A 23740-nucleotide genomic window follows, 5' to 3' on the forward strand; every position below is an offset into this window, starting at 1 on the left:
AGTTATTTTTCATTTGAAGAAATTAGGTCTGAGATAGGATTATATTGGTTTAATTATTAGTAGTTTTTATTAAAATAAGTTTATAAAAATTATTTAATAAAATTCTCTATCTGAGGTGTTCTAAATATGCCTCCTTATTGAACTGTTAAAATATATTGACATAAAATTAGTTCACAATATAGTATAATAGTTAGTTCACAATAGTATAATAGTTTATAACTGAAGTGAATCAAATCTCATAGCATCACCATAATGTGTAATCACTATTATTACTTTATTTATAAGCGAAGAGAGATTTCAAAAACTCTTACATTTATTCATATAAACTAGTCTACTCTGAAAAGATATCCATAGAAAGTTCAGTAGCAGTTATTAACCCAACACCAAAAAAAATCTAATTAGTTTACAAACAGGATTGAAATAATGTAAAGATGGTCTTAGAATGTTGTTTGTACAGAAAGTTTAATTATGAAACATGTTTTACCTTATAAATTGATTAAAATGGAGAACATAAACATAAGTTGAACCTGCTAGGGTATACAAAACAAGCTAAAACACTTTAATTTTTTTTTATTGGATATTTTTAATAATACATTACTAATTTAATTGAATATATTTTATAACCTTGAGAACCATTTAAAATGATTTAATGGTATGCTGGAGTACTACTTATAAGCATTGTGGTCATCTTTATTTGTAGGATAGCAAATCTGAAAAGAAAAAAAAAGTCAAAATTAAATTTAATTATTAATATAAAAAAATCAACATTTTGACTATAATATTTCATTAAACTAAAAAATATTATACCTGCACTTTCTAGAAAAATAAAAAGAGGCCATTACCCACATTGGGCTGTAGCACATTGGAAGTAAATAAGTTTTTAGGATCTTAGCTGATGTAAAAATGGGTACTCAAACTTTTTTCCTAATAATTTGTTGTTACCACAACTTTTGAAGTGTTGGGATCTTGGAATCTATTCAACTTGTAGAATGATTCAATTATAGCTCTATTTTCTAATGTTCACATGAGAAGGAAACGCTAAATGGAATATATTTACATTTATCTACAAGTTTTCAAATCATTAATTTGAGGTTCTGAACATCATGCAATATTTTTATTTAATTGCTCATTTTTATTTGAATTATTAAAAGCTTTTCTGAATAGATGTCAAAAGTTGTAGTAAATACTTGATATAAAATGAGGGTTGACAAATATTTTTCATTGAACTTATTATAGTGTTTACAAAACAAAAATTTCCTCATGACACCTTGTGGACCACTTTTTGGGAAATGTTCTACATTCAAGAAATCATTTGTCCCCCAGACACAATGGGTCTGTGTTTTTTTGACGTCCAACTCTTCTGATGCTTCTACACTTTTTTGGAGTGAGTTTACCTATTAATGAGCAAAGTTTTATAGTACATAGTCTCCATTATCCACACACATATATTTTTTTGTCTCATTAGATAAAACTCTAATTATTCCATTTTACAATTTTTAAGAGGAATGACTACTCTTCTACATTATCCATGTAGTATTGTGATATTGATTTAATAAAACAAAATTATTTGCAATTTGTTTCAAGAATTCTTTCGTAATTATATATATTTTTAAAAATCTTGGTTCTTTTATCCTTTAATTAATTACATTGATAAAATAAAGTCTAAATATTTCTGTATATTTAGGCTATTGGAGTAAGAAAAACAAAATTTCCAATATGGTAAAATGTAATAATAATGAAATAAACTCACCTTATGATTATTTTATTTTAATGTTTATCTCTTGAAAATGCTAACAAATGGTTGTGTGACTCCGTTTAAGACTGCTCCACCAGCTCTAAGAGTGCCTCCGACAACACTTTCAGTAGCCTTGCCAACCCCTTTTCCTACTTCTCCTATCCCTTTCCCAACACCTTTTCCAACAGAGGAAATGTTTTTTCCAGTGAATTCACCAACTGAACCCACCAAATCACCAACTGGTTCAAAAACTAAAAAATAAAATATATCCTATTTTAAATTTTTCTTTTTTTAAGACTAACATAATACAATGTATATGTGATTAAAATATATGAATTATGTGGGCTTTGATTAACCTATGAACCATTATTAGGAATGATTATACACAGTGTCCAGTATAAATCAGCCCAAATACCTTCTCATGGCCGGATGAGTGATCTGTTCAAAAACATTACTTTTAACTTTGAGACACCTTGTGCAGTTGACGCACATTCAAAACTTAGAGTTTAACTTCAGCTAATATCTCCTTTTTAATATCCTCAAGTTATGAAAGAACCTGGGAATGCATTTCGATTCCATTAAAATTGAAGGATCTAGACCATTTTTGAACCTTTAATTACCAACTCATTATTATTTGTAGGTGATTCATAAACCAGAATATGTGAGACATGATGCTTCATTTTCATGTATTTCTTTAATCATTTTTCTATTAAAAGTGTTGCCAACCCTGTCAGTGTAGTATTTTTTTTTAAACTACATTGAAGTAGTTTCCATTATTATTTTTCAACAATTAATAAAGGGAAATTCATCATTCAGACTAACAAATTATCTATTAATTTAACAATAGAAACATTAACATAAATTAAAATAATAATAATAAAGTATATAATATATTTTGAGATTGCTTTTCTACTAATGTAAGTAGATAGTGTAACATCTTAACGCCTCAAAGTGGGACATTTAGTCGATGTAGCTGGAAAAACTATTTCCTCAGTTTTATTGTTTGAAGTTTTGTTAGTAAAAACAATAAATTGTTACAATAGTAACAACAATCAACAGATGATTAAACAATAAATAATAATATATATGAGGAGAAGATGGTTGGGGGTGCGGTCAGAATATAACACAAATAAGTCGAAATAACTTATTTAATAGTGCCAAGGTTTCACTTGGCTTTGTGATTTCCTAATAGGAGCCCTGATGAAGGCTAGAAATTTCCTAATAGGAGCCCTGATGAAGGCTAGAAATTCTGGCCAAAACGTTGGCACTATTAAATAAGTTATTTCAACTTATTTGTATTCTATTCTGATTGCACCCCCAACTAACTTCTCCTCATATATATTATCCACGATCAACTATCTTCTAATCATTCATAAATAATAATAAATTAAAACAAATTCAATGCGCGATCCTAAATGCAACATGCTTATATAACCTGTGAAAATAGCCAATCCTCACCAGCTTTTTTAAATTAGAATCGAAAATTTATTTTTAAGTATGTGTTAAATTTCTACATATATAAATTAAACTCTGGATGTTTCCTAAAATATAACAAGTAGCATATTGTTTTCATGTTTTGTTTTTTAAATATAACAGACGCACATTATGATATTACTTTTTTTCAAGAAAACACACCCATTTCATATATAAAATACAACCATAGGAAGAAATAAAATGCATTGATTATTTTGGAACAGAAATATTTTCAAGATTAACTATATTACAACCCTCTTTGATAAATAATAATGAAATTTATAATTTCACAGAGATCTAACAAATTTAATGAGTAAATATTTTTAGCACAAAATGTACGACAATTGATGAATGCATTATTGAATACTGAAATTAAAATAGCAGTAAATTATTGTCTATCTGAACAAATTTAATTCAAATGAAATTTAAAAGTAAATATTCATATTTATATTTTCTGAGAGATTTCTCCTTGGAAGTATTTTATCATCAAGCATAATATTTTCCTGTAAATAATAAAAAATTACTAAATATTAAAAGACCAATTTTGTAAATTATTGAAAATAATTATGATTTATTTAAATACTTTTATTTGGGTCTGTTGTCAGCATATTCAACGCTGGCGGCTTCTACCAGCTATTATTTCTAGAGTTAGTGACTAGATGCCTTGAACATTTAAATGAGTATTAAAAATTTTCAGGAACGATATAACAAATACACTATCAAATATTGAAATTGAGAATAATAATTAGAAAAAAATTAAAGACATTCGTTTTCGTCCCTACCTCATATTTCAAATAAGGTACTTCATGTGATTATAAGCTCACATATGTGGTCTTTAACAACTCATAATTAATTGATATCAGTAATAATTTTGAAGCCAATAAATCAAAATTTAAATTCTCACTCAGAAACTCAATTTTTACATCAAAAGTACCCAACTAACTTACTAAGGATTGCATTATTTGGTCAGATCTTATCTTCCTCACACTTTAATTTTGGGCATGCTTTTTCCAACTCCATCTACTCTGTTTCAGCAAATCGAAACTTTGGCGATTGCAAAGAAATGCCACACTATGGGCCTAAGTGCAATACCTCAATGTTCTCAGGACATCATTAGCACACCAGCAATTTCACCTCGTATGGAGGAATTGGTTGATACTGAAGGTATCATCATATGATTGACTTCATAAACATAGGGGATCCATCATCTTTAGGATAGATCCAGCAGGTATCTAAGTCAAAGCTCTCAAATGAGTTTTCATATAGGTTTGGATAGTAACACATGGTAATAGCATTGCAAAAGTACATGCTAAGAATCCTGTAAACGAGTATATGTAAGATGGTGCTGGTGCTGTAAAATCTGACTTCAATTGATAATACTGTGTACTCTTGACCAGAAGACCTCGACAATGCGTGTTCAAGTTAGAAAAGGTAGTTGATTAGGAGATGAATACATAGGATGAGACTTACAGGTGACAGCCGTAATTTCTCCAAGAACGGTAACCTCGTCCTACAGGGTACTATTCCTGTTAGTACGAAGGAGGAATACAAGCCGGGATGGTAGCCAGCCGCTGGGTCATGCAGGAAGGTAACTTCGTTCTACCGGGCCCTATTCCTTTAGATAGGAACGAGACATGTAGGTCCAGCGGGTAGCTAGACGCCGGGTCCTACAAAAGGATAAAAGGTAGAGGAAAGAGAAGGTACCAATAGGTAACTGGCGTGAAAGGAGACCAATAGAAGATGACCAATAGGTAACTAGCGTGATAGGAGACCAATAGAAGGTGACCGATAGGTAACTAGCGTGATAGGAGACCAATAGAAGGAGACCTATAGGTAACTAGCGTGATAGGAGACCAATAGAAGGTGACCAATAGGTAACTAGCGTGATAGGAGACCAATAGAAGGTTACCAATAGGTAACTAGCGTGATAGGAGATCAATAGAAGGTGACCAATCAATGCTACTTTTTTTTCCTATTTTAACATTTTATATTTGAAATCGTTGTTTTCTTAAAAATATATTATCACGACGTGATTCATAAAAAGGCAAAAAAAAAGTTACATGTTATGTTTGAGGATGTACCCAATATTTAATTTATTTATTTATATGCTTTGCGCATTCTTATAAATAAAGTGACCATTCTTAATAAACTTTAAGAGTCGAATTTTAAAAAAGCTGGTGAAAATTTGCTATTTTCACGTGATATATAATTATGTTGCCTTTAGGATGGAACATTGACCCTTTCTATACAATACAAACAATTAAACTGAATAAACAGTTTTAGCCGGTTAGATCGACGAAATACCCAACTGTGCTGCGTCAAGATATTTCATCTGATCTACCTACATTACAAGAAAAAGCCATCTCATAAAATATCCTATAATTTATTTTTCTTATTGCAATTTATGTTAATGTTACTATTGTTAAAGTAATAGAAAATTTGAATTCGCACAAGCGATTTCCCTTCCATAAATGTGGAAAAAAAATTTCGGAAACTCCTATTTTTCTTTAAAAAAATATTATACCTACAGGCTTAGCAACATTTTTAATGAACAAATACAAATAAATGATGTACCATATCTCCAATATTACGTATTATGATGTGCCTATGGATAATAATGAGCTGAGAATTCGAAATTCAAAACGGCTTAAATCCTTCAATTTCGAAGATATCTACTTTACAGGTATTTAATAACTTTTAAATTACTATCAATGAGGATATTAAAACGTAGACGTAAAGGTATTATCTGCAAACTCCATATTTTTCGTAAACCCGTCATCCTCAACTATTTTGTGGTCCATACTATGAGCTTCAAATTGAGACCTAATAGAACTCATGTTCAATATTTTCTGAGATACAGTTGATCAAACACTAATATTTTCATCGAAACAAGCTAATTAATAATAATTTATCACATTGTTGGGTTATATTTTGTCAATCTCAGGTATTTTCATACCTTTAGCGCAGTCTATAAATATTTTTAAACGATTTCGTCATACATTGAAATTAAGTTATATCTGGAGAAGAGTTCGATACCTCAGGAACTACTTGACGTTTAGATGTACATCAGGGCTCAATTTGAATCTCCTTTAACTCACCACAATATTATGATGATCTTCTCCACAAGAGTAGCAGTTTCCATGACGCGTCAAAATAAACTCGCAAAATCTTGATTTCTAGTTATTTGGAAAAAAAATATTGAAAGTAAAGAGTTGTACCAGGGCTCAATTTCAACCTTATAAAGTAGTTTATAATGATTATTTTTCTGAAAATAGTAGTTTTCATGATGGAATTCCTAAAAGAAATTTGAAATATAGTTTTTGCATCTGTTAATCAGCTATTACACGAAAAAAACTTTATTTAACTCTCAATTATATAAATTCTGACTATACATTAAAATAAAAACAATATTTAAAGTTTAATTTGAAATTTTACTACCGTAATTTCGAACCCTTGTTGGCGGATATCATTATGTAATTTGAAAAAATAATGTTATAGATATAAATATAAAGTTTATGCACTAATTTCAAAATCAGCTCGTGCATTACATGCAGACTACAAGAGACAAAAAAAAATTAATATATATTCTATTAATTGTTTGTAATGAACTTACTCGGCCTTCCGTTGCTCATTGTTGCTTCAACTACAGACACTCCCTCAATGCCGACCAAACAGGAAAACGCTGGCTTATATATACGCAGCGCTTCAAATAAATACGTATGGTGGGAAAACCCAAGCAAGCTGAGACAAGACAGGGTCGGCAACCTTTTTAGAAAATAGGATCAAACAAGAAAGTAAACTTAAGTATTTTATAGAAAAAAAAAAATGAACTTCAGGTTTTAATTTTTACAATTATATTTTAGTAATAACCAAAAATATTGGCCCCAGTTTTGGCTGTTAGTTCTACTCGTACGTTGCGGAGCAGTAGCATTTACAGGAATGCTCTTGCTTCATTGCTACTCGATTGGTAGGTAAGTATTAAAACAATTTAAATGAACAATTTCAGAAGAACGAAAGTTCGTTTTTTGACGTATTAACTGAGCATTCAAATGTAAAAGAGAAATTCAGCAGGAGAAAGATAAACATCGAATTTAAGGTAAGAAATAAGAATAAAAAGAGGGTATGAATGGATTAGAATAATATGGACAGCGATTGTCCGCCATTTTTTTTCCCATCTGAAACTCGGTTAAACAATTTTTTATTTGTTTTATATTTTTATTTATTCAGTCCTGCTATAGCCTAGAGACATACAAAAAGAGGTGGTTGGTAAAGTAAATAAAAAAATAATTAAAAAAGAAATGGAGAAATCAAAGATAGGAAAATCGTAGGGTACAAAAGAAAAAAAAATATTAACTAAAAATAAAATTCTATAAAAATTGTTTTAGGTAAAAATTAAGATACATAGGAAATATATACACAAAAAATAATAAAAAAACTGTCTATAGATTTCATATATTAAAATTATTTTGTAATTAACAAAGTAGAAAATATTAATATAATGTCTTGATGGCCAAAATAAATCGATCGGTAAATAGAAGCATTTTGAAAAATAAACTGAAAAATTAAAATTGGGATTAATTACTAAGGAATCAAATGATAAAAAACTTACTAGCAAACTTAGTCAATGAGCTTGTATCCTTATTTTAAGGAGATTCTAAAAAAATATGAGAACACCATTCATTTTATTTCAATGGTCAGGCTCTTAAATAATAAATTTATGAATTGCTGCCTCATGTTCTCAAAGGATGATATACTGGGTGTTTCAGGGTTAAAGGGCCAAAATGAAAATATGAACTAAGGACCTCAAAACAAGAAAAAAATTGCCTCTCAAGGTATGTCCGCAAACGATTTGCTTAGGAGATGGATTAGATTGAATACTTAAATGGCCTTTTATCCCTATCTGTATAAAAACTATTGGCAACATAAGGATTAATACTATTTGGAATTAGCATAGAGAACTGTCAATAACATTTATCAGTTTGTAAGAGGCTTTCGCAGAGTACTCATTATTGTGCCTTCAATTTATACTAATGGTGAATATGCCGATATTCACTTTGAACAAACAATTAATACGAATTTAATGTTTACGTTAAATTAATATAGTAGTTGAAACAAATAAATAAGTTCATATATCCTAAATAATTCATAACAATGAAAATCTTAAGGTGTGAATATCTCCCGAACAAAGCGTTTGCGGAAATACCTTCAAAGGAATTTTTTTCTTGTTTTGAGGTTTGTATGAATATTTTTATTCCAATGATATGAAAGCTGGGCAAGTAGAAATACTATGAACTAAATAGCCAGGTTCATTATAAAGTACAAAATTAAGAGTAACTGGAATCAAATTGAAAAATATTTCTATCTTGATAAATGCTGGAGTTCTTTTTATCCCACAAGTCAGACCTACTGGGGCAATTAATCTTAGTTTATGAATGTGAGTATTAAAGCTAAGATAAAACTCACTGATAAAAGAGAAGCTATAAATATTTCTATAGACGATATTGTACGATACGGCTATCCAGAACAAAATTGATATCTCTGCAAAATAGATAACGTTCGAAAACTTCGTATAAAGTATGATGGCTCTCTTTAAGTAATTGATATTTGTATTTGTAGGCTAATTAAATATAGGAAAGTAAATATTGTTTACTAACCCTTGTATTAATTTTTTTCTTATGCATTGTGAGAGAGACCCTAAAACTTCAAAATTTTCTGACTTTTTTCTTTTCACCAATAAATTCTAAACTAGGCATTCATAGGAAAATACTCCTGGTTTATAAAGCAAAGTTGGTAAAATTCTGCGTCAAGTAAGCAACATGGATTAGAAATTACTTGTTGGGGTGAAATGCGACCTCCAAGAACGGACCATTTCTGTTTTTGTTTTTTTATATAATCGAGTTTTTTACCTTTATATCTTATTTTCGTAATGCAGCGTGTATTACTTGGAATAAATAATTTATTTGTATATAGCATAGTACCAAATCTTGTACCAGACCCGTAAGTGCACACTTTTTTTTTTTTAACCAAATACAGTCAATGCTTTCATTCCTGTTGGTGAACCAATAACCAATTTTTCAACGGGGATTTAAAATTATAAACACATATTTTAATGAAAACGTATAAAAAAAAGTACTTAAGTACAAAAATCTTTGATATTGGGTTTAATACTTAGATAATTTATGGGAAAAAAATAAAAATACAAGTTTAATTGAATTTACTACTTTTGGAAGTGGAAGCTTACTGCAACAATTGGTCCTATTTAAGGTGCACGTTATCCAGAAGGTCTCTTGATTCGTCATCATTGATTGCATCAATTTCATCTGGTTTATTGATACAGAACGCTCCTCTGCAGTTATAGCATATTGGAGGGCATCTCACCCCTTCCTTCCTGCAACCACAAGCATTTTGACATCCTTTCGAACAATTGTAAGCAGTATTATTAATCAGCTCATTCGAGGTTTGTTCGAATCTCCGGTAATGGAAATGGTCCATGCTTAGTAACCTTCAATCCCAATCGAAGTGGGTCCATCAAATGATTATTCCACAAATTAATTTACTAATTATTAAGGAAAGCTTCTATCGAGCAACTTCAGCTGTTTGAAGGAGTTGCCAAGTTGAAAGTATTTAGTACCTTTACGAGAGTCCTTTATACATCCGTATATTTTTGGAGGAGCTTCCTTGATCATCTTCCTTTGTCTAAAAAAGGCATATGTTGCACTACTCATAGCGTGAAGAAATGATATATTTTAAAAACTTTATTCGATATTTTGAAGTAACTTAGGAAATAGAAGACAGTCTCTAACATTATTTTTTTTATACTTCAAAAGCAACCGGCCACTGTTAGAAGCTAATGGAGTGATAAATTACTTGAATATATACGTCTTCTAACCGTTACAGATTCGAAAGCGATCTGCAACTATCAGAACTAACATTTAAACGGGTCGTTTTCTAACATGTGATCCTTCCTTTGATGTGAGCATTTGTCTTAACGAACTATTAGCTAAGTGTAAATAAAATTAATCATAAAAAGGCATTCAGAGAGGAACTTTTTCAAAATTAAGTTATTAAAGGCCTTAACTCATCTTAGATTGACATTTTACTACTTCTTTTTAATGAGGTGTTTCGTACGGAATCTCTCCTAAGAGTTCGGTAATTAGAATGTGGTTAATTCATAAAAAGGTGATATGGACGATGAATACAACTATTGGGGCATCGCGATTTTTAATAATATCAAAACAATCATAAAACTATTTCTTATAACTGAAATTGGTTGGATTTATATAATTCATTACCAGAGGATTAAATGGAATTTCGAAAAGATATATGGTGCCAAGACTGCGTAATAAAGATTTCGGTAGCTCTAAGTACTCATTTAAAATTAAATATAACTGAAGCCTTCTCAATTTTTATCGACTACCGTAGAGCCTTTGATTCTATCAATCACGATAATTTATGGCATAAATTATACTCCCCGGATATTTATGTTTTTTTTCTTAACTTCCTTCAAAACACTATTAGATGTAAAGTTATCATATTAAAACTAAAATTGAAACTAGTTAAACGTACTATAAATTATTTTATAGTAATTTTATTATTTTATTTCTGGTCCAAATGTAGGATTAAAATAAATTCCAATAAATCTTACCAAATCGCATTTACCCTTCGTCGTAAACCCGTGACATTCTGCCTCACAGTATCACACTTTAATAATTATTCCAGGCCAAATATTCCAGTCTAACAGATCCGTTACTTAGGACTACACCTGGACAAACCTCTGACATGATATCCTCATACAAGACTGGAAATCGCACGTCGATTCCGACTGTTACAAAATTTACTATACAAACGGTCTACACTTCTAATTCATTACAAAAGACTGATCTACATGACTACAATAAGGCTTATCTGGACACACAGAACAGAGTTTTGGGGCTCCACAAAACCATCGAATTCCTCCCGAATCCAATCTTTATGGTCCAAAATTCTTAATGCTCCTTACTTTGTCACAAATCAAGTCATCCATCAAGACCTCAATGTTCCATATGTTGCCGATATGGCCAGAACCAGATACCAATCCTTCCATGATAAACTTCTCAACAATCCAAATCCACTTTTTTCTAGCCTGGCTTCATCACTAACTAATAATCCTCCTAGGCGTCTGAAAAGAAGGTGGCCTCGAGATCTTCTCATATAGAAATGTTATTAGAGTTCTATCAATGGGTAGGTTCTCCTCGTGTTTGTATCATGTTATTTTATCAGTATCAGCAAATTTTCTTGTTGTATATAATTTTATACAGTTGTGAATAACAATAAATAAATTATTAAAAAAAAAGTTTAAATTTATATCACGGAATCGTATTTGCCAAAATAAATCACAAAATGTTAATTCCATGTTATTTAGAAAAAAAAAATATTGGTGATTGAAAAACTCTATCTCGGGAAATATTCAGCGTAATATGTCGAAATAGAACTCAAATGTTATCAAACTTACCTACTTCTTAAAAAAAAACAAAAAAAACGGCGCTAATAATGGTTTCGGTGAGGTGGGTAGAGTCCAAGATATAGAGTACTGATTTGTACTATCATTTCTTGAGAAAAAGCCAGATAAAAAGTTATGCAGAAAAGAAAACTTTGTTTGTGACTATTCAACCAGTACATATTTTATGAAAAATATGAGAGGTAATGAAATTCTCTAAAAACAGAATAAAAATACTTACAGAAAAAAAACCCTCGAAATTCGGCCCAAATACTTTCTACGGGTTCCCTCCGAAACTTATTCACTAGTTAGTTATATCGAACAATTCGAAAACTATACCTCTCCCATAACAATTCAGTTGCTCGTTTTAAAGGTAATCATGTAATCAACTAAATGAAAAAAAAACATTAAAAGACCAATAATCCATTAATGAATATTTTATGTAAAATAAAAAATATTTTTATTATCCAAAAATATTATTAATATCCAATAATAATCAATTAATGAATATTTTAGGTAAAATAAAAACTGTTTTACAATCATACACTATATGATTGTAAAAATATTTTTCCGTTGTATTAAGCAATAAATTATGCTATCGAAGATCTTATTAAGGATGATGCCAGTGTAGTTGTTTAATCTATATCGTCTGACTGGGATTTCCCATCCTATTTTAGGCAACTAACGGTCATGAGGCGATACGGCCACTAAACCAACAACACAGCACAGATAAAAAAAAATATGGTAATGCTTCCACGAACATCTTCGTCGTTGGTTCATTTTAATATGACTCTCCAAATTTTCCTATTTGAAGATACTTAAATTTGAAGGCTGAACACAGACTGCTAATATTCCTTAGGAGTTTCTTTACATCACTTTTGTTCTATCTACGACTCTGAATTGACTGTTATTTGCAATGAGGTTTTGTCAAAAATGGTTCAACAAATTATTTAGTACAAGAGCCGGAAAGAAAAATAGGCAGTTATCTCACCCCAATTTTTGATTACTTTAATGAAAACTATGTATAATATATATAAAATTGAAGAGTCTGCCAAGTATAGATAGGGGGATTAAAAAATGGCTGCTGTTTCAAAACCGTAAAAAAACATTAATTTTTCATTCGGAGCTCTATATCTTCAAAACTACCAACAACACTAGAAAATCTAAAAGAACATTATTTAAAGAAGAGTAAATGTTCTGAAATATTAGCCCTAAAAGAGCTATTTACATCCAATAGTTCTGGAGATATAGCTTTTTAAAAAGCAAAATTTCTTAAAAATCTATTGAAAAATTAGTAGTTAGTTAATTTATTTTGAGAAATATATATCTCAGGAACTATATGACGTAAAGACGTCTATTAGTACTCAAATTAAAGCTAGTTTATTGGACTGTAAATAAGTTTGTTATCTTTACCTTCGTAGGAATAGTAGTTTTCATGATATTTGCTAAAATAAATTGATTTATAGGTTGTTCGGACAATAAGTTTGATTTATGAAAAACTTCATTTCAGAAACCATTGGACGTAAAAATGTTTGCCAGCACTCAAATTAAAGCTAGTTAAATTCACTACAAAATAGTTAATTGTGTTTATCTTTGTAGGATTAGTAGTTTTTATGATATTTGACAAAATAAACTCAAAAAATGTTAATTTCTAGTTGTTCGTATAAAATGTTGGATTTTTGAAAAAAATATATCTATAGATCCATAAGACGCATATATGTCTGCCAATACTCAAAATAAAGGAAATTTAACTTACTATAAAGTAGTTTATGACACTTATCTTCGTAGAGGTATTAGTTTTTATGATATTCACACATGAATATAAATTTGGCTAATGAAAATTTGTCCGAACAACTATAAATCAATTTATTTTAGCAAATTTCATGTAAACCATTACTACTACGAAGATAAACATTATAAACTACTTTGTAGCTCATTAAACTAGTTTTAATTTGAGTGCTAATAGACATCTATACGTCAAATGGTTTTTGAGATATAGATTTTTCAAAATAAATTCACTAACTACTGATCTTCCAATACGTTCCATACAACATTTTTATGAAATGTTGTTTTTTAAAAAGCTATATCTCGAAAACTGTTTAACGTAAATAACTCTATTAGGGCTCATATTTTAGCTAAGTTACTCTTCTTTAAATGACGTTCTCTTAGGTTTTCTTGTGTTGTTCCTACTTTTTAAGATATAGAGCTCCGAATGAAAAATTAGTTTTTTTTTATCACTTAGAAACAGCCGCCAGTTTTTATTCCTCCAGTTATACATGGCAGACTCATCAATTTTGACTAATAATTATACATAGTTTTCATTAAAGTAAACATAAATTGGGGTGAAATAACTGCCTCTTTTCTTCTCTTGGGCTCTTGGACTATAATGGTACTAGAGGGCGACGTAAGAAAGACAATTCTTAAAAATCACTTTTTGCTTCATTAAAACGTTTAACATATCTTCTAGTAGACGAGCAAGACGTAAGTGAGAGGATTGCATTAGGCATGGTCAACGCTGTCTTTAACCATATGAAAGCCCCGTGCACTTTAAAGATTAGAGATAGTACTCTCCAAATTATTTTCTGAATAGCTTTCGATTATAAAAACATGCTAGTGAAAATCTTTAGTTGTTTATTTTACATTTAAACAGTAACAAATATTAAAAATTAAAATTAAACAAAAAGTATTTTTCATGATTTTCGATCAGCACAATCATGAATTACTTCCTAAAACTTAAGTTATTTAAGTACAACAGTTTCTATCAACATGGGTGATAAACTGTTCAACCATTCTTGAAACAACCGTACTTCTCAGCTCATTCTTGACTTGTTTTAAGTTACCGATTAAGTAACGAGGTCCATGTCATGGAGTAAATATGCCTTTGGCCAGGGCAATTGTTTTCTCAATTTATAAATAAAGAGTACCGTCTGTTTCAAAGTCTGAAAGCACACTACACGTTTGTGAACTCCAACAGCTAGAAAAATGGACAAAATTGGTCACTGCTTGTTCAACTTGTAAAGGTTCTCCTGCAATGGCAATAACAATAATAATGGCAATTTTGTGCATGCGCAAGCGTGTGGATGGGTTATTTGGCTTGTCTGGTCCAAGTTGTCCATATTTTGGGTACAAATCAAAGGGCGCTTGTGCTGCAGCCACACGTTTCTGTTGTTTTAGAACTACCAACAGATACATGTTTATGCTGTCTGTGTTTTAATTAATTAAAAAATTTCCCTAACCTTCGGATTCAATAATTAACCCTAGTTTAAGATGGTATATTTTTAAATTCTATCGATTTGGTATTTCAGATTTAAAAACCGACATTTGTTGCTTCCTTTGTTTACCAAGCATTTGAACAAACAAGTGTTGAATTTACGACAAGTGGCAAACATGTAGATCCAGCATAACACGTTCCTTAGTGTAAAAATGGAACTAGGTCTTGTAGATTTGGCTTTTGAATGGGATTAGAACTTTCGCATTCACTGAGATTTATTATTGACATTATCATTTAAATTTTCTATACTTTTACACTAATTGATTTGATGTAATAGTTATTAGAAAAGCTATCTGTAAAAACAAGAGGGATCATTTTCCTTTTCCTTTGGAAATAATTACATTTAAATTAAATTGATCGGTAAGCAATATAAAGAATGAGAGTTTTTTTTTTTTTTTTTTTGTAGAGTTTGGGTTAAAAGAGTTTCGAGCCAAGTTTGGAATACTTATAATATTACGTATCTGTGGGTATTTAGATATAAAAGCTTTTTATTCCAACATTTAACAGCATTTTTTTTTGTTTTTATGGCCCAATGATTTCCGGAAGAACTAGCACGTTCTGAAAAAGTGATGATGGAAGTCATGGTTCAATGAGAATAGTTTCCCCAAATTGATTATGACTCCTCAATTAGGCATCATTCCTACCTAATTTATATCACTGTTATAACAATGCGCGACCTGATTAATATAACAAATAGGCTGTTAAATGGAAAACTCATTAGTGTTGTCCCAAATTGCAAATTAAAAAAATATATATTGCTCTCAAAAACGGCGCTAATGATTTTGACTAAATCCAGTAAATCAATGTACAATTAAGTGCTGTTTAATATCAGATAGGTCTTATCTTCAATTCGGCTTAAATAATCTTCCTCTAAGGTATCTTTAATTTCGTTTATTGAAAATTAAGGACCATTTCTCATTGTTAGCAGTGATAAACAATGGATAAATACAAAATATTACTGAATTTGATGAATAATAAAAGGAATAATTGTGGAAAATAGAGGCAGGAATTCGAATCGGAAGAAAATCGAGACCAATCGATCTATTCCGATCGTATTCATATATACACTGCTTCGTTATTTTTGCTACACCGTTGTGTTCTTTGCAGGAAAAAAGTTGACACTCGTTTTTAGCTCAGAAGCTCTAAATACGAATTTGTACTTTGAGTGAAAATTATGTGATGCTCGCACCGCTCCAGATTTTTCTTACTATCAAACTGTGGACCGAAATAACCAATAAATTATTTATCATTTACACACCTAACTCTGGTTATTTGTCCTTGAAAATTAGCAGTAGAACTGAAAAGTACTTGGCCTTAAACAAAACAGCCATGAAGGACTCACTCTTGCAGACAGAGCTTTCACCATATGAATACAAAATAAAAACAAAAATGATTTGAAACAACTTATGCCTTTTAAAATGAAATAAAAAATAAAGTGAATTAGTACAGTTCACAAATTAGGCAAGATTATGTTAACTGATATGGCTAGTATGGCTTATAGACATTAAATTAGAGAAGAAAGCAGCAATCAGAAGAATTTTTTATGAAGCTGGGAAGTCAGAATGGGGCATTGATATGCCTTTTTTAGTCTGGGAAAAGGCAATGATCCAGTTGGAATTCCAGACCAGCGGCAACAGAAATATAATTATAATTTGGAATATAATGAATAGTGTAATATTTGACATACCAAAATATGTTTTGATAGGTTGCTTCAGATAGTCATGGAAGCTTTTTTTGATATTGAAATCGCTGCCAAACAAGTTTCCAAGTGAAATAGTGATAAAGTCAAGTGAAATAGTGATAAAGTGTCCACAAGAAAGGGCAGTAAGCTTTTATTTTGACCAGTCATGCTTGAACCATTAATATTAATCTATCTATATCCAAACTTCTCTAAATAGGCTATTTAATCGCATATAATTATTACCTATTATCAGGAATAAAGATAAAGATGATTCAACAACTCAAAATTGGGTTGCAATAAACCCTAAAAATATCCTAGTATTTGATATTCCAAGATCATTCCGAACAAGATGCTGATTGACTGACAATGTGATATGGTTCTAAAACTGACAAGAACCAAGTCTGACAACTCCTTAAATTTTGAAGAAATGTTGTGCATTGTTCCTATGGAGCTATATGTAAGAAAAATAAATGGAGTAAGTAAAATCTTATGACTTGTCAGAAGAAAATTAATTTGGGACACCACAAAAAATATATAATTAGAGGACTAATTACAAATAATTTCGGAACAAAAAGCTTTGTATTGTCAGCACAAATTATGGATAAGATTATCAGTTATCAGTGAATGTAACTTAACATAAATTCTAAGATTTTTGGGCTTTTTTTTTTTTTTTATGTTTTAAAAGGCAAGACCAAGTCCTCTGTCCAATGTGTTCGAAGATTATGGACCTAAAGTGTAGAAATAAATATTTAATGACTTTTTGATTAAGGTATACAATTTTTAATTTTTTTTAAAAGTTTTTACATGTATAAATTAGTTTATATGTACAAGAATGTGTCTCCTCATAAAGGCAATATGTTCTTCGTCTATAATTTGATTTTTTCGTGGGATGATTAAAGAAAATTAAATCATAGAGGTTATAGTAGTAGCCCATATAATCTTAAAACTAAAGATAAAGAATATCAAAACAAAAGAAACACAATAAATTAAAACACTCAAGGGCAAAATATAAATGAAAATTAAAGTAACCAATATCAAAGAAAACTAGAAGGTAGCTATAACCATGATGATAAAGAAAGGGGCAATCAAGAAAGTCTGAATGAAGAAGTTTGGAAAATAAAATTGAAATAGAAGGTAGTTTTAGACACCAATAAAAGAGATGTGAGCTATTAAGCCAATTATTGCAGAGGCCCCTCACTGCCAGATATTATAATAAGAGTTTCCACAGAGCGAGCATCTCAATACATAGATAAGTATCTCACTAAGACCTTTGAAAGACCATGGTAGAAAAAAGTAGTACTCATTTTGAATTATTTTCTCCTTTACATAATGTATTTATTAATTGATGTCTATTGTCTGTTTTAGAGGGAGCAGAAAAAAATAAGCCAATTAGGTTTGGGATTTTATGTTTGAGATGATCCAAATCCTGAAGAAGCAATCAGTCAAGAAAACTATAGAAATAGAAGAATAAATAAAAATTACATTTGAAAATAAAGGAATATGAAACCAGATTATATTTGAAAAAAAAATAAATAGATTTAAAGGAGACTAAGTTCTTATCCAAGCTTTGAGACCATATAAAAATCCATTGAGTTATTTCCATTATATAAAGGACCTAATGTAATCCAAAAGAAAATAGGAAAGAGTACCTATCCACTTAAAACCCGTCAACTCTTAGTTCCCTCTCTTGTTTTCCCTCCTTTGACTATGGCTGCCTGGTATATGGTGGACTCTTGGGTAATCTCGAATCTAAACTTAAACGACTTATGAATTGCGCGGTACAATTTATTTTCGGGATGACCAGAGATACGCAATAACCCAGTATTATGCCGAGCTGAAGTGGCTATATCCATCCTTCCGATGCCAGTATTTCCTAGCTTCCTTTTTATTCCAAGCAATTACTACTCAACGCCCCTCCTATATCCTAGAAAACTTGCAATTCAAATTCTCTGTCCAATCCCATACTACTAGATCCTGTTTATCTGACATCTACCCTCCACATCACCGAACTGCTGCATTTGATAAATCGTTTTTTACCCGAGCTGCATATCTATGGAACTCCATCCCCTCTAACATACGTCATGTGCCAACCCTTTCCTCATTTAAATCCCTTATATTTCACTACCTTTTGCTTCACCAATCTAACCCATTACTATAATAATACAGATATTTTGTAATTAACTTTGTGTTTTTTTTCACTTAGTCAGTTTTTTAATTAATCTATTTTTTTCTCCCTGCATATAAGTTTGGCCACACTGTTTTATAATAATAAATGTTGTTATAAAATTAAAATTGCATTTGTAATTGTTCTAAAGGGACCTAGTCCCAGAATAAACTATTTTTCATTTTCATTTTTTATTAATGAACTAAAACCAAGACTTAAGAGGGATCTTTCATGCAGCCCTTCTAAAGTATTAATATAAATAATTGAAATTTTGAATTTTTTATAAGCAAATAAATGTAAATAGCTGTTTTAGTATCATATATATACATACGAATTTTATTTAGATTTAGTATGAATTAAGTTTCAGTGAAAATCAAATTATAAAAAATAGGAAATGAAAATATTTAGCAAACTTCACTGATTGGTGACAAAATGTTGTAAATTTAAAACTATGATTTATTACTGTAAATATTACTATTTATTTGTACTATTTGTACCACTACTATTTAAATTTATATTATATTAATGTTTATGTTGTATTGCTATTTATTACTGTATGTACTACTATCATTAAATTTCTTTCACTTGAATTACTATCTATAAATTTTAAACTAATATCTAAAGTTTACTTATTATTTATTTCTATCAATTAGTTTTTCTTGTAACCTTAAAAAAAATAAGTTTTCGATTATTTTTTTTGTATATATACCAGAGGCGAATGTAGTTTGATTTTGTATATATAAAAATGTGTAGGTATGGTGTGTACTTGAGGGATTACGAAAGTATTCAGCTTTGGACTTTAGCCTAAGTCGGTTGAGGCAAGAGCTCTGTCCACTGGGTTCGAAGAGTATGGACCTAAACTGTACACTTCAAAGTGCCGAAATAAACATTTAATGAATTTTTGATTAAGGCATATCATTTTCAATTTTTTTATTTAAGTTTTTTACATGTATAAATTAGTTTATAAGTATAGAAAAGTATCTTCTTGTAAAGGCAATATGTTCTCCATATATAATTCAAATTTTTCCTGCAATATCCTGCAATGATAAAATTGAGAATTGCAATAATTCCCAAAGCTTACTAATTTTTGAGTAAGATAAAAGTCTAAAATGTAAAATATTCTTTATTTCATTGATGTTGAAATGTTAGAGTGATATAATGAAATGTATTCATTGTATTTATGTGCCCAATGTATATATGTATTCATTGTATGTATGTATTTATAATAACTTACAACAAATAATAAATAAGGATAAGGAAAAACACTAAAAAAGTAAATTAATACATCTTTTTGAACCAATATGCATTCCTCCATATTCCAACCTTTGTTCTCTATCTCATACTCCACTATTTTTTTTATTAGATGAGGAGTACATTTATTATGGACCATAAAGACGTATATGATGTATGTTCATCTGTTTTAGTTTTTTTTTTCTTATAAATATATTTAACAGAAAATACTTGAAAACACAAAGTGGGGTGTACACTTGGTGGCAAAAGTATTTTAACTTTACTGAGACTTCAATTCCAACTTATTTTTTATTAATGTAGTATATCTGTTTTTTAGCTGTTGATACCCATATCTTGGTGTTAAGATGACAACAAAATTAATTTTATTTAAGTTTTTATAAAAAATATCAAAAATATTGTTGTAAAAAGTTCTCAGAAATACACAATTAAATTTATAAATAAATAAATACAGACCTAACTAGTTTTAATAGCAACATATCAATGCTTGTCTTGTAATCATTTTTGTTTAATTACATATTTTATCTTTGGCATTGCTGTAAGCAATTGAATAATTGTTTCTTGTCCATCTTTGTTCCACTCCAAAATTAATTTTGCCTTCAGATTATTTTCATTTTGAATACCATATTTCTTAATTACTCTTTCCAGGCTGGTCTACAAATATTCAATTTAATTCAGACCAGGCGATTTTATACCAGTCAAGTCCTAGTAGTTAACACACTATGATTAAAGTTACTGTCTTGATAGAGTTTAAAATTTGATTCAATCCCCATTTTTCTTATACCTTCTTTTGAGGAAATCAGCATACTTGAACCAGTCCATCATTCCATTTTTGAATACAAGGTTACCTAGCCTCTTCGGTGAAAAACTCTGTGTTTAGTTTCCTCCAATCCATAATTCTCTCATCATAACCATGTATTTTAAAAAGTGACTGATCTGTAAGATTGTATCAATCCAAAATTCATCAGGCTTCTTTAGAAAATTGTTTGTGAACATTCTTCACTAACATTATTTTTGTGAACCTTTTTCACATATTGATTTTACTAATATGAGGCTTTTCTCAACCTACTCTTCAATGATAACCATACTTTCTTAAAACATGATCAACAGTAGAAACATTTGAGATATTATCCATATGATTTCATAGAAAATGAGTCTTTCATCTCTAAGATTTAACTGTTTAATAACCACTTTTTTAGACAATATGAAGCAGGTTTATTCTTTCTTCTTTTTTAAATTATATCTCTCTCTAGATACAGGTATCCTTACATTCTCATTATTTATTTTTTTAAAGTTTCAAGGTTTGGAAAACCATTATTGGAAGCCATCATTCAATCTTTGATTTTTTATTTTTATGAAGAAGAAATGTTTGGAACATGATTTAAACTAGTAAAATACTATTATTTTTTATATATGTATATATAGTTGACGATAAAAATTGATATATAAGAAGATGGTCAGGGTTGCGGTCAAAAGTGAAACAAAAATAGTTTATTATATATACTATATAGTATAATATATATACTATTATTTTTGTTGTGAATTTTGTGTTTGTTACAGTATAGTATCCTCTTAATATCTACAAATGGGTAACAACTGTGCTTATATTAAATGCTTCAATTTTGAAAAATCTGAGTCTGTGTATTTTGTTTTTACATTGCATTACACATTTTTTTTTTAAATCATCTTTTAGTTGAAAAATTTGGAGTTGTATGAAATACTACCTGGTTGCCTTAATATTTTAACTTTATAAAAATATAATTACTTAGATCACAAAAATGCTATTTTCTTAATGGATTAGTAATTTCAATACAAATTATTTTATTATGTCCTTACTATATTAAGTAGGATAAATTTGTATTGAGGAGACAAAGAAATCTGCATTGTGCTGTTATCTGTTGATACTACTTTGCAACTACTTCAACTAAAAATAAAAATTAGAGCTTTTATTTGGTTCTAAAACCTAAAATATAAAAAAGTCTACTAAATACATGGGTTAGTTAGCTTCATCACCATTTCTGTATATATATTTTTATATCTTTTCATATGTTTACTGAAAAATTGCATGTGTTAGATATTCACGTTTCTGGATATTTCTATTGGGCACATAATTACCTATATTTCAATGTTAATATCATTCTATTGAGAATAAATTCTACAGCACGAGCTGTTATTAAAATTTAGGCATATTCAGGAAATTATTTTTTCTCACACGAGTTAGTTAAAACATGAAATTAGCTAAACATTACAATAATAAATTACCAGTGTCTAAACTAATCCCTGAAGTTCTTCAAACTTAGAGCTAAATTGGATAAGCCATTTTTTAAATATAGGCTATTCAAGGAAAATATATATGCCTGAGCATCTGGGAAAGTAGAGAATGGTGTTGATAAAATAAATAGCAAATAATTTTTACATCAATTCCCCACTTTCCTCCAGATTTGGGCGGAATCATAAGAGCCAAATTCAAAATATATATAGATATGCTAAGAGAAACGCACTTGCACATACGTAAACAAAAGTAGAGGGAGGAATTTGAAGACAATGATATGGGTTTATCTTGATAACAACAAATACAATCTCTGAAAATTTCAGTCCAAACACAAATTTGACTATAGACAGACACAGTACCTATTTTCAGTTCTGAGGAGAACCATTTTCAGTAGTGAGAAATTAAAATCAGTTTTAAGACATGCCTTATGAATTAGTTAATTATTAAAACAGTTATCTCAGCAAAATATGTACAGAAAAAAAATAACAATGAGAAACGAAAAATATAATAATAAATGGCAAATACATGTATATATATTTTCTTCTTTTTTTAACTAAGCCACATATTAATGTTTTAACCATCTTTTGACCCAACCTTGATAACCATATTTTCATTGCTTCATGTATAATGCACAGTCACCACTATATGAATTGTAAACAAAATAATAAAAATAAGAAAAATTATTTTTATTTATTTGATTAATTCTAATTTCTTTCTAGCAAGTAATTTAAATGTATACAAAAAATTTCTTTGTATAAAATTCTGTTTCAGCTATAAGAATTAAATAATGGTCGTTTTGTAACTAAGATGATATTTTGGCCTTTCCTTTTTTGAAGTAAAACTCTTTTTATTTTTATTTAAGTTAAAAGAAAACATTATCTATTGTCAAGTACAGTTAGTTTTCAGTTCCCTGTCATTATTCCCATATTTATAATTAATTATTTTCTAAAGGGATCTTCAACATCTTATTTGTTAATGATTTCTTATTACGATTTTTTTTAAGTGAACAAGTATTGTCATTTCAGACATTAGAAATATTAAAATTAATAAACTAAATTTAATTGAATTTCTGTTATTAATATTCCACATAGTCTAGAACGAGCTCTGGTGGAGGATATTTACACTATCAGGGTGTTGAGTAATAGATTACACAGTATGATGCAATAATTAGAAGATTTAAATTTGTTTGCTTAATGAGTCTTAATTTATGGAATTAACAAATCGTTTACACTTTTTTTAAAAAAGTTAGTTGATATTTAGCGAATCGTATTTTAAGTCAATTACCGACTGTAATTTTATAATGACTACATTTTTATACTTCCGATGAATCGTTCTCAATAACTTAAAATATCACTTATCGAATCAAGGATATAAAAAAATTCATTCTCATTTACCAATTCAGTTTCAGAACAATTAATAA

The 23740-nt window shown here is 29.4% G+C and overlaps 1 long non-coding RNA gene across 2 annotated transcripts; it reads right to left on the minus strand.

The window, feature by feature from the left end:
- Positions 1-553: 553 nt before the first annotated feature.
- Positions 554-22574, minus strand: LOC106690136 (uncharacterized). Of its 2 annotated transcripts, none has more exons than XR_001344534.2 (4): positions 22560-22574; positions 6822-6973; positions 1751-1986; positions 554-710 (listed from the first exon to the last, which is right to left on the minus strand). It is a non-coding gene; the product is annotated as an uncharacterized lncRNA (long non-coding RNA). The 2 variants fall into 2 exon arrangements; XR_010844561.1 differs by lacking the exon at positions 22560-22574 and adding an exon at positions 7818-7832.
- Positions 22575-23740: the final 1166 nt, after the last annotated feature.

This window comes from Halyomorpha halys, unplaced genomic scaffold (genome assembly GCF_000696795.3).
Source record: "Halyomorpha halys isolate HHAL.00 unplaced genomic scaffold, Hhal_1.1 Scaffold1587.1, whole genome shotgun sequence".
NCBI lineage: Eukaryota > Metazoa > Arthropoda > Insecta > Hemiptera > Pentatomidae > Halyomorpha > Halyomorpha halys.